Raw genomic sequence first — 12460 nt, forward strand, 5'->3', positions numbered from 1 at the left:
TTCATATATGCTTTTTTTTGTTCAACATTATATAGGTGGTATTATGAATATTATAATAGCAAATAGATGTTTCATTGATATCCCAAAAGCCATGTATCATCCTTCATATTGTCTACGTGCTTTGTAATTATTCATGTTTAGTGTTCATGTAAGTCCATATCATACTTGTCACTTTACTTATTAAATAGTGGCATTTGATGGATCTTAAAATCACATATACATCGGTGAGAACTCCACTTCAAAATTCCACTAATTTTCATATTATCTAATTTTATAATTTTAGTTATTTTATTGTTTTTAGTTATTTTATTTTATATTATATTTTATATATTTAATATTATCATATAAAGTATATTATTATATTATATTTCTCTATATCCGTGTTCTCGCCGTGCCTTCAAATTCACAACACGTTATCAGCACGAGCTCCTGTCATTTTCTCCTATAGCTCATGTTCATACACAAAATGGTTTAGCAGAATTATTTATAAAACGTTTGCAATTAATTGGTTTAGCAGAAACTCCACTTCAAAATTCTATTAATTTTCATATTATCCAATTTTATAATTTTAGTTTTTTTTATATTATATTATATATATTTAATATCATTATATAAATAAATTATTATATTATATTTTTTCTATATTCGTGTTCCGGTCATACTCCTCAAATTCACAATAGGTGGAAATTTTTTAGTACAATAAATAGATTTGAACCATGTATCTTTTAGTTAAGGAGTGTTTAGTCCAAAAATTTAGGTCTTGGTAACTATTTTATTTTCTATTTTTGTTTTTTTAAAATTAGGCCTATGGGCACTACTTTTACCTTCAATTTTTTCTTTTGTGATTTACTTTTCATCAATGGTTTAAAAACCAAGCTAAATTTTGAGAATTAAAAAAAAATAGCTTTCAAAAGGTTGTTTTTGTTTTTAGAATTTAGCTAAGAATTCAACTATTGTAATTAAGAAATATGCAAATCATTGTAAGAAATGTGCATGAAATAGATTTGATTCTAAAAAACAAAAACAAAAAACTAAGTGGTTGTCAAACGGGCCTTAGAGAATAGGTGTTAGAGAAGAGTAAAGTTGTATGGAAAAATTTTCAAAAACAACCTTCAAATATTTCCTTCAAAACTACTGCTCTTTTATAAAATTCGTTGAAATAGTTTTTCTCGATCCATCTCGACTAAGGTTAACCACCGTAATTTAAATTTAAAAAAAAAATAAAGTAATTGTAATAGATCTCATTTTTAGTGTTAACGACTTAGTTTATAATGACATTTTAAAAAAAATTGCAAATATAGCAGATTCTACCAATTATATGGTTTATCACCGATAAACTTCTACTAACGATATGGTCTATCATTAATAAACTCCTATCAATATTATGATATATCACTAATAGACTATCTAAATTTTACAATATCTGCAATTTTTTTTTATATTGTGTTATATCTGCTAATATTTTGGGCTTGATTGTTATATTTTTCAACTACCCTAAAAAAATTAGGTTTTCATCTATCGGTTGTTGTGGGCTTTCCCAACAAAATCTTGGGCATGATTAACACTGAGATTCTATATATTTGGATTTTTCTAGTGAAATTTTTGTCGAGATTGGTGCCCTAAATCTCGTAGGGTTCTATAGTTTGTAATTGTATTGTACAAACATCTTATTTATCTAATAAAATATGTGATGTTTTAATTTAACTTTTAGTTGCATTAAACCCACAAACCAACAAACTAACATCCAAGGTTATCTCATAGCTTAAAAATGTATATAGAGACATACGGGTGGATCATGTAACTCGTTAACCCTTTGCCACAAGTCAAGCCTTAAAGGTTTGCACCTTTCCATCTACACCTCTCTTTCGCTTATAGATCCACTTACACCCAATAGGTCTTACCCCATCAGGTGGATCAACAAGCTCCCATGCGTTATTGAAGTACGTGGTCTTCATTTCCTGGTTCATGGCCTTAACCCATTCATCTTTGTCAACATCCTCCATTGCTTTCTTAAAAGACAACGGATCCTCAACCCCATCATTTGAAATGACGTTTTGGGCTTCAGTCAAACCCATGTAGCGATCCGATGGGTTCATAACCCTCCCACTATGTCGAGGCAATCTCAAATCTTGAGTTGGTTGACTAGATGTTCTGACCTCAACAACTCTTGTTGATCTGACGGCTTGTTCAACAACTCTTGTTGAGAACCCTCAGCAGTCTCGGTCTCACTAGAAATTTTACGCAAAACGAGCTTACTCCTTGGCTTATGATCCCGGATGTGGTCTTCTTCCAAGAAGGTAACATTTGTAGAAACAAACACTTTGTTCTCACTCAGATCATAGTATCCACCTCTCGTTTCCTTGGGGTAGCCTATAAAGAGGCAAACCTTCGAATGCGGTTCCAACTTCTTTGGGTTAGTCACTAACACATATGCCGGATAGCCCCAAATCCTAAAGTGGCGTAAACTACTTTTACAGCCTCTCCACAACTCAAAAGGTGTTTCAGAAACACTTTTCGAGGGAACATTGTTCAGGATATAGCATGCAGTCTCCACTGCAAAATCCCAAAACGAGTCTAGAAGATGAGCATAACTCATCATAGACCGAACCATGTCCAACAAGGTTATGTTTCTCCTTTCTGATACACCATTCTGTTGAAGTGTACCAGGGGCCGAGAGTTGGGATACAATCCCATGTTCTATCATATAGTTCTAGAATTAGACGTCCATATACTCTCCACCACGATCAGATCGTAGTGTTTTTATCTTCTTACCTAACAAGTTTTCAACTTCAGCCTTATACTCCTTGAACTTTTCGAGGGCTTTAGACTTACATTGCATTAGGTAGAGATACTCAAACCTTGAATAATCAACTATGAAAGAGATGAAATATTCATACCCACCCCAAGCTCTAACATTCATCGGACCACAGAGATCTGAATGTACAAGCTCTAAGGCTTCCTTGGCTCTGTAACCTTTTCCAGTAAAAGGTCGTTTGGTCATCTTGCCTTCGAGGCGTGATTCACATACCGGCAATGAATTTTCTTCTAAACTCTTTAGAAATCCACTTTTCACCAACATCTCAATCCTATTGAGGTTGATGTGACCTAACGTTAGATTCCAAAGATAGGTGTTTTCCTTAGGAGAAACCTTTGGTCTTTTAGCTGTTGTTGTCATACTGAACATTTCAGTGTTAAATAAGGCTTTTATGACTAACAAACTTAGTACATATAAGTTACTTTCCATTGAACCAAAACCAATCTCCATTCCATTCTTGAAAATAAACATTTTATTCTCAGAAAAGAGACGGTATACCCTTGTTCAATGAGACAAGAAACCGAGATTAAGTTCCTCTTAATATAAGAAACTACGAAAACATTATCCAGTAGTAGATAGCGTTTCTTGTCAACAAATAACTTCAGCCTACCTATAGCAATAGCTGAAATAACCTCACCAGTACCGACTTGTAGAGTCATCTCTCCCTGTGGCAACGTTTGTCAGGAACTGAATCCTTGGTAAGAGGAACTGACATGATTGGTAGCATCCGAATCTAAGATCCAGGCAGAATCATCATTCTCAATCAAACACGTCTCCAAGACCAATAAATCAAATTTACTGTCTTTCTTCCTTTTTTGGAGAGTAGTGGGAACAGTGTCAAAACAACTGACACTACTGGTTTTGTCATCTATCCCTTTATGCTCAAAAAGTAAGAACTGACGTTCAAAAAAATCTTGCAACGAGTTCATGATCTCGTATGCAATGACCATGCTCAACCCTTTTGGCCAAAACATCAAGTATGTTAAACAAAATGTGAAGTTAGGCCAATGAATTAGCCTTCATCCACATCTCATATGTATTGTGAACACTTTGCGGTGCATCAAGGGTTGGGACTTGAGGACACTCCTCAACCATGACAAATTCGAGGTCGTTTGCCACGAAATACGTTTCACACGATTCTTTCCACTGTATGTAATCGGTCATATTAAAAGCACTAAGCAGAAATACTAACGAGTTGCTGAAAAGAAAAACACATTGACCTATGTTAGGTTTTAGGCAAATACCAGTTGTAAAATAAACAACATCTAATAAGGTTTTAGCAAAACTAATATGAACCCCATGTGACATCTAGTTTCGCAATGATGCTTTAAAGATTTAGGACAAAAGCCGCCGAAGGGAGGTCATTTATCCCTCCTCTAAATTGAAAAGTTCTCAACTAGTCATTAATTCCAGAACAACTCTTGTTCCTATAACAACTAGTCATCATTGATTTGGCCAAGAGATCATTAACTTACTTAACAATCTCCCGTAAGTATGACCCGCCATTTTAGGCCTTAGAGATCTGCCCCAAAAAACCAATTCGAAGGAAAAAATTCTATTAGGGCAACACCTAGAACGACCCTATCCATTTCTATAGTTCACCGATGACATGCAGAAATGCATGTCATCTTAGGCTTTTTATTTAGAATTATAAGGGCTGTTAAGTAGAATATGCGGCAATTATGTTAGGAATTCATGAGAATATGCGGCAATTATGTTAGGAACCTACCTGAACAACGCAAGCTCATTTTCATCAATGAATTCTAACATATTGCTGCTATTCTACTTAAATCCCCCAAACCTACATAATTCTAAATAAAAGGCCTAAGATGACATCGCAAATTCTGCATGTCCATCATTTCACCTGATCTTGACCAACTGTACAAACCAGTGCCTAAAGGGTGCTCCGGCGAGCGTACCCATAGAGGAAGTACAGAGATGATCTCACAGATTGTGAACTAATGACAAAGACCATAGGACATGTTGACACACACCTTCACCCACTTACTATAAACACTCTCTGTAGTTCCACCTTGATATTGATCTCATGAAAACGACCATCGAAGGGGGAATACTCCCAGGGAACCACGAGGCCAAGCATGAATCTCACGGTGTGAACATAACAGGAGAAACATGAGTGGAATCATAGACATATCAGATACATCTCTTTCCTCCATTTAAGTATTTTATAACCTAGGGTTATAGTTTATTAGAAAAAAACAGGCTAAGAATTTTAACTAAGATAGATTATTAGGTTTTCCAAGAGTAACTTTTACCTTTGGAATAATTCAAACTTTTGATCATCATCTATTAAACACTTTAACGGAAGTCTTTGACCACAATATGTCGCATACTTGTAAAAAAATCTATCTAATTCACCTTTCCAGGTAGATTCCCAGGTAGGGGGTGTTATATTTTTCATTAAGCTTAAGAACCCCAGCCTACGACAGAACCCGCTTTAGATAAAAGGTCCCCTTATAGATAGATTTTAAACAAATTTAATCTTTTATGCCAATCAATTTAATCCTATATAAACTGATTTTAAAAGATTAATCTATGTTTACTAAACTCTTTAATCATTTGAACTTAGGTCTAATTTCAATCCAATTTTAAATCCTTTTTAAAAACTGAGTTCACCCTAAGTCCGCATGCAACTTTTTCTTATTGATTTTGGTTCTAATTTCCTTATAACACTTATAAACGGAAATAACCAAAACCACAATGCAAAGCTAAGACATGCAAGCATTCATAACGATTATAAACAGCCTAAGTGTCATATCTCAATGCATTGTTCATTCATTGCTATTCTTTATTATAACACTTATACAAAACACAATGAAACAAGCAAAACATGCTTCCATTCACCCTTAGACTATAACACTTATAATAAAAGGATGATGCATGTAATGCTCACTGCATGCAAAATATAACTCTTATATTTCATGATGCATGTGCATACTTTCATGTAATTTCTTCATGCTAGATTATAACATTTATAATACATGATGCATGAATAATTACATAACCTAAGGTGGGTTTTTAAAACTATATGTCAAACACTTTGCCATATAATCACCATACATCACATATATAATAAACAAATGTTGATGAACCGGGTAAAATTGCCTCAAATCCACAAAATTAAAGCTAACTATTACAAAAACAAGGAGTCTCCGGTTTAAACAGGTGAATCGAGTCTTGAACTGTCAGGGCGAAGCAACGTGTCTCCAACCATCGTGTACCAAACTCCCAGCGATCGTCTATACGAAAGAACAAACGCTTCATTTTATAATTTACCAATGCTCCCGGAGCTAAACAATCGTTTAGCAACGATCATGTACCTTTTATTAAGCGATGAAGCCTAAGGTACACGATCGCCTAGCGCACTCCGCAGAACGCACGCCTTTCACGATTGTCTAAATGATTATGATGCGACAAAGCACCATCGCCTAAACGATCGCTTAGCGAGCGCCTTCGTATCGTATACCGCGCGATCGTGTAGGTAGTAACTAAGCGATGAAGCTTGCTAACTACACAATCGTTTAACACACGCCTTTTACTAAATGATGAGCATCACATGCTCCCACTACGATCATCTACCTCCAGTGCCTACGCGATTGGGCAACCAACGCTACGCGATAGAGTAAATGATTTACCCCATCACTTAGCATTAGCTAAACAATCGTTTAGTAAATACTATACGATCATATAGAAAAATCTACACTATCGCTTAAATAAATCCTAACGATCGTTTACCTTAGGCTACACAATACGATCAACTCTTGGTCTTCTCCCTAAGTTGAGAACCGCATCTCCATGCTTCAAACTTCATCACGAACGACTCAACTAACTAAAACTCTTTGAATTATAGACTCGATAGCAAGTTAATTACACCAAAAAAACACAGGGGTCCTTACAAATTAACACTTTGTAATTCAAGAAAACTTTAACCAAAGGCAATTAAACCCGAAAACATTCATCAACTCTATCCACAAATGCACTTAACAATTAAACACGAATGCAGAAAACCCACCATGATTGTAAAAGAAGTTCAAAACCGAATTGAATTTTAGAATATTAGAACAACCTGTCTCTGATACCAATTGAAGGAAATCGAACACGAAGATTTTCATGAGCAGTGGAAAGATCATTCCAAATTATAATCGTATATGAACTTTACAATTATAATCACAAATAGAAACATACGGTTATGCATTAAATAGAGAAATTATAGCATGCTATAAAAAAAATGAAGGACAAAAATCTACACACTTTTGCAGACTCATCTTCGAGCTCCTTGATCACGAATGCTCGAACACAGTAACACAGCAACACAAGAATGCTCGTCCAACACGACCGCTACACAGCACAAACACTGCGAACTCGAACTAAGCGATCGCCAAGGTCACAAACACCCCGAACACCACGAACGGCCTCCACAGAATCTCGACAGTGTCGAGTTGAGTATGATACCACCAAGAAGGCTACCTTGATATTCTCGATGTGAGAATCCAGAGGGTGGGCTCTGTGTGGACTTGGTTTGAGGCAGAAAATCGGAGGAAACACAATCGTGTAAACAATTAAGCAAGTGGGAGATGGAAGAACCTATCGTATAGGTCGATGCCCAATCGTTTAGGAAAAGCTAAGCAATCTCTACTAAAAGTTATGTGATCATTTAGTTCATCGCTTAGCTGAGTGTCTATCGCCTAAGAGTACTCCACAATCGTTTAGCTCACTCCAAACTGTCGCTTAGTAAATTTTATTTACTTGACAACTCTCTATGAGTATTTTTCGAGATTGGAAATCTCAAAACAACAAATTTCTTGAATACTAAAATTAGGAAAACATTTTTCCTTTTAACTCACGGTTACCATGAAAACCACCAATAACCTCCCACTCAATTGGTTATTAGAGAAAAAAAGATAATTATCCAATAATTAATATTATTATAAAGATAAATGATAACTAACTTACCATAATATATTTATAACTTATAGTTTTAATATTACATCTCATGAAACATATAAACCATAACTCTTTTTCTATTCCATGGCACTTAATGTAAATCTCATCTACATTAATCCTCTACTTGATGTATCTCATACACCATACCAATGATATCTTATATAATCGAATTACCTCTTGTCAATTTGAACATTTCAAATCAACACCAAGAATTGATCTTCAACTTAAATCCATTGAGCTACCAAGGGGACCTTATGGACCTGTAGCTCGAAGTTCCAATGGTATATGAATAACTGGCTAAACTCTTTAGTCACAGGATCCACCATCTGTTAACTGTCAGGCACTCCACTAAAGACCAACAGTTGAACTCTCCTTACCATAGATATATTATGTGTCCATCTTAACCAATCAATAATGCGACAACCCTTTACAGATCGCTCGTAAATACAGCTTGGCCAATAATTGTTATGCCCCTGTAGTTACATCTAATTCCTTAAGTACCACTGAATCCTTTAATGAACATAAGTCATAGTCCTACTATGACTAAATCTTCTCTTCTAAAGAGAAGCTGTGGCCACTATGTTCAAGCCCCGAAATCAGCCCTTAAAGGGAGCAATCTCTCTATTTACCCTTACTTCAGGGAAGAAGTGAATTCCATCTTGTGTATTGAGTTCCTAACTCCCAAATCAGACAAATCCCCATAGGCATGTTGAGTTGAAAATCTGGCCACTCTCACCCATACTGATCAAAGGACTACCCTCAAAGGCAGGAGTTCCCAAAATACTCAGGATTGAGGTCGTGTCACCTATGGTCGTTTAGGTGAGATGTAAGTCTCTAGTGTCAATAGTGTTATATACATAGTCTAGTCATCTCGTGGTTCGGTCTTATACAAACTCTTTGTATAGGATACCTCCGCTCGCCTGTCTTCATATGAATGGTCAGAATCTACCATCTGTAGTAGTTTACAACACTTGCAAACCTCTACAAAGCGAATCGTATCCGTAGTGTCATCAGGATCAAGTATCTCATCTTAATCCTTATAGTACAGACCTATTTAGGTTATTACTTAAGGCATGATTCACTTGTATATTTAGAATGAAATAACAGTTATTTTATTCATAAAACAATGTGTATAATTACAAACAACGAGACTCCGGAAGAATTAGAACACCAATCCCAACAGTTTAAGTGATTATCTAAATGGTCTATAGTAGATGGATAGAGTTGGATACCTTATCCTAGTGACACTACGAGTATGACCCGTTTTGTAGATGTTACAATTGTTGTAAAGTGCTACAAATGATCGGATCCTGATCATCCATGTTGAGGCATGTGAGCAGGGGTATTTTATACAAAGGAGTTTGTATAAGACTGGACCACGAAATGCTTAGTCTTATTATATAAAGCCTTTCACAATAGAGACTTACATTTTACCAGAATGACCATAGGTAACATGACCTAAATCTCGAGTGAGTTGTGAACTCCTGCCTATGAAGACAGTCCTTTGATTTGCGGGTGAGAGTCGCTAGATCGCCGACTTAACAAGCCTACCATTTTAGGAATTCGTCTGACTGGGGAGCTAGGAACATAGCTACACAAGAAGGAATTCACTCCTTCCCCAATGTCGGGGTAAGTAGATAAATTTACTCCCTCAAGGGTTCTAGGGCTTAAACAATGTGGCGCCACATCCTCTCCTGGCCTGAGAGGGGTTTGATCATAGTTGAACTATGATTTATTGTTCATGTAAGACCTTAACCCTTAACCTAGACTGTATTGGGTTAGGATAGGGAAACGAGTCTTGGTCAAAGGGGTTTGTCTAGAGAGAAGGATTTGGGCAAGTAGCCGTTTGAGGTTAAATTAAGATAAATTGACGCAGGAATGTGCCAATGGGTGGTGTTCGGTCATGGACATGGTGCGCCAAATAGGGTGCCATTGGAAATTAGAGTTAACACAATTGAGGTTAGTTCGATGCAAGGGCTATATATAAAGGCACTCAACCAAGATGACTTGCGATTATCTTGTGATGATGACCAAACATGCGGCAACAAAGGACGTGAGAGGTGCAGAACATGTGGTAGCTTCAAGTTGTGCAGACATAGGTGCTAGGTGCTTGAGATGCGTGCATGGGTTGATTGTGTAGTAAATAAGCAATTCTTCACGATGGATGCAGCGATGCTACGCGATGGTATGTGGCAACACTATGCGATGGTGCTATGCGGCAGCCTTGCTAGAGGATGAGCTAGGCGATGAAACAAGCTATGGTGGACGCATGGTGAATTGTCCTTGCGTTGCTAAGGCTTGCGGTAATAAGGTTTATGAGGATTGCTTGCGTTGGTCTTGAGCAAGAGACTATGGACGTTGACAAGCAACAAGGACATACATGCGTTGGTCATAAGGGAGGCATTAGCAAGAGCCTAGGCAATAGTGAGCTATACCATGAGGTGTTGAGTTGGGAACCAAGTCGACTCCAAGGTTGTTATGCATTAGTAATGTGCTATGTGCCGAGGACATTCGAGGCATGTGGACGCATAGGAAAAGGCTTGAGCAAATAGTATGTGGTGGAAGAGGGATGGTCATAATCCTAGTCAAGCGCATAGGCCAAAGGTAAGCCATGCGGGAGAAGAAGGTATGCGACCAAGGATGTAATGCCTTGAGTTTTGACTCAAGTGATGCATTGATGATGGCTAACCAAGAAAAGGACATACACGGCCAAGCCATAAGGTTAGGATGAGCCTTTCTAGCATCTAGCATATGCGACCAAGTTGCACAAGGAAAGGTTGCACAATCGAGGTTAGTAGGTCACATATGGGGAAAAGTGCTAGGCTGCAATGGTTAGAAGGGTGAGATTAAAAAGACACCTCAAAGGCGCAAAGATTGGATGGACGCATGCGCTAAGGGGGGTGCCCGGACATACGTATGTTGCATCAATTGGATGGACGCATATGTGGTTGGAGGGCCGCATTGGTGGTTGGATGGACGCAATTTGGCTTGCGATCATGAAAGTGTGGAATGCGCCTATGGTGATGCTAAATCATCTGGACATATGACTTGTTAGGGGGAAATCTTAGACCTTAAGCAGATGAGGTGGCTTAAGGACATTACATGCCAAGTAATCCTTATCTACTTAAGTAGAAGGTGTAAGACTAATATTACATGCAAAGTGAACCCTTTGCGTTGGCAAACCAAGGTTAAAACAACTCAAGGCCTTGGTGGCAAGGGATTATCGTTGGCAGCATGAGGGAAAGACATTTGGATTTGAGGTGTCACGTGGAGAGGAGCCCGGGATACCTATAAATAGGGGGGCTTAGTAGCATTTTACTCGTGCCATTTCCAAGTTTCAAGTTCTAAAGTCCTAAATAGTGAGTTGAGAGTAAGGTCTCGGGCTGCCGTCGCATTTGGAGTATGGAGGAGAAAGGAATTGCGTTAGCAAGGTGGAAGGCCAAACTGCCACCCAGGCTACGGACGCCACGATCACAACGCGACGCATAGCGGGTGCCTTCTACGTGAGGTTTGACGTCGCGGACGCCTTGCCCAACCCTTGTGCACGAGCATCAACACCCATATTTGGTCAGAATAACCTCCAAACGGGCTGTTTGAGGGGTTTGGCCGAAATTTTGTCATTTTAAGTAGGGTAAGCTGGTAATTTTGGTATAAAAGGATATTTTGGATATTTTAAAGTTATTTTGTGAAATTATGGTATTAATTTGTAATTTCATTGGAAATGGGAGGAATTCATAAAACACTTCAAAGGAAACTTGCAGTGGAGAGCCCCTGCAAAAACTGTGAGTGGTTATTGTGTTATTGTATTATTGATGTATTTCTATATATATATAGGTAAATAAATATATAAGGGATAATATTAAACTAGCATGAACAGGGATATATGTTTATCTGGTTACTATGCTTGTTAAGATATTGCTTGTATGTTTGTGTTGGAAATTGAAATTGTACCCGGGATATATAGTTAGCATGCTTGAAAAGGTATTTGGCGGGAAAATATAGTCAATTTTGATCGGCGGAAAATCATAGTCGGTGACCACCCGCGGGGAAATATAGCCAAGTTGCCTAAGCATAACTAGCGGAAAAATAGTCGATGTGCATATTGGCGGGATAATAGGGTATAGGGAAAGTTTCCACAAGAATTGTTGTTATATTGCTTTAAGGTACGATCATGCCAGGAATAACAGGTGGTATAGCTGGGAATGTTTGACCAGTGGATGAGCTAGGGATAATTCAGCGGTTTGGCTGGAGAAATAATTGGTGAACTTGTGGTAATGTTCTTGTTGATTAAGTATTGATTTTCAAAAAGTATAATCCTGTAGTCAAAGTTATTGTTTATTTAAAGACACCACTCACTAGGCTTTATAGCCTCATGTTTCAAATGTTTTTCTTCTCTCTCTCTCCCCACCCCCCCCCCCCTCCAACACCCCAGGTAGAGCAGCGGAGCTTTCGAGAAAAAGTCACCAAGCCACCAACACTAGGAATTGGTAATCTCTCACAGATGCGATGACTCGGATTGGGTAGCTGAAAATCAGTAGGATAGCTAAAACCTTTGTATAAAAATTATATGAATATTGTAGACATTCTAAATTCATAGTCCTTCAAAAGAAATATTGGTATATTAGTTGTCCTAGTTGTAAATTGGTTATCTTCACGCTCTCTTCTTGGTCTTGGGCTAAG

The sequence above is a fragment of the Benincasa hispida genome, chromosome 10, assembly GCF_009727055.1.
Source record: "Benincasa hispida cultivar B227 chromosome 10, ASM972705v1, whole genome shotgun sequence".
In the NCBI taxonomy this organism is placed as follows: Eukaryota; Viridiplantae; Streptophyta; class Magnoliopsida; order Cucurbitales; family Cucurbitaceae; genus Benincasa; species Benincasa hispida.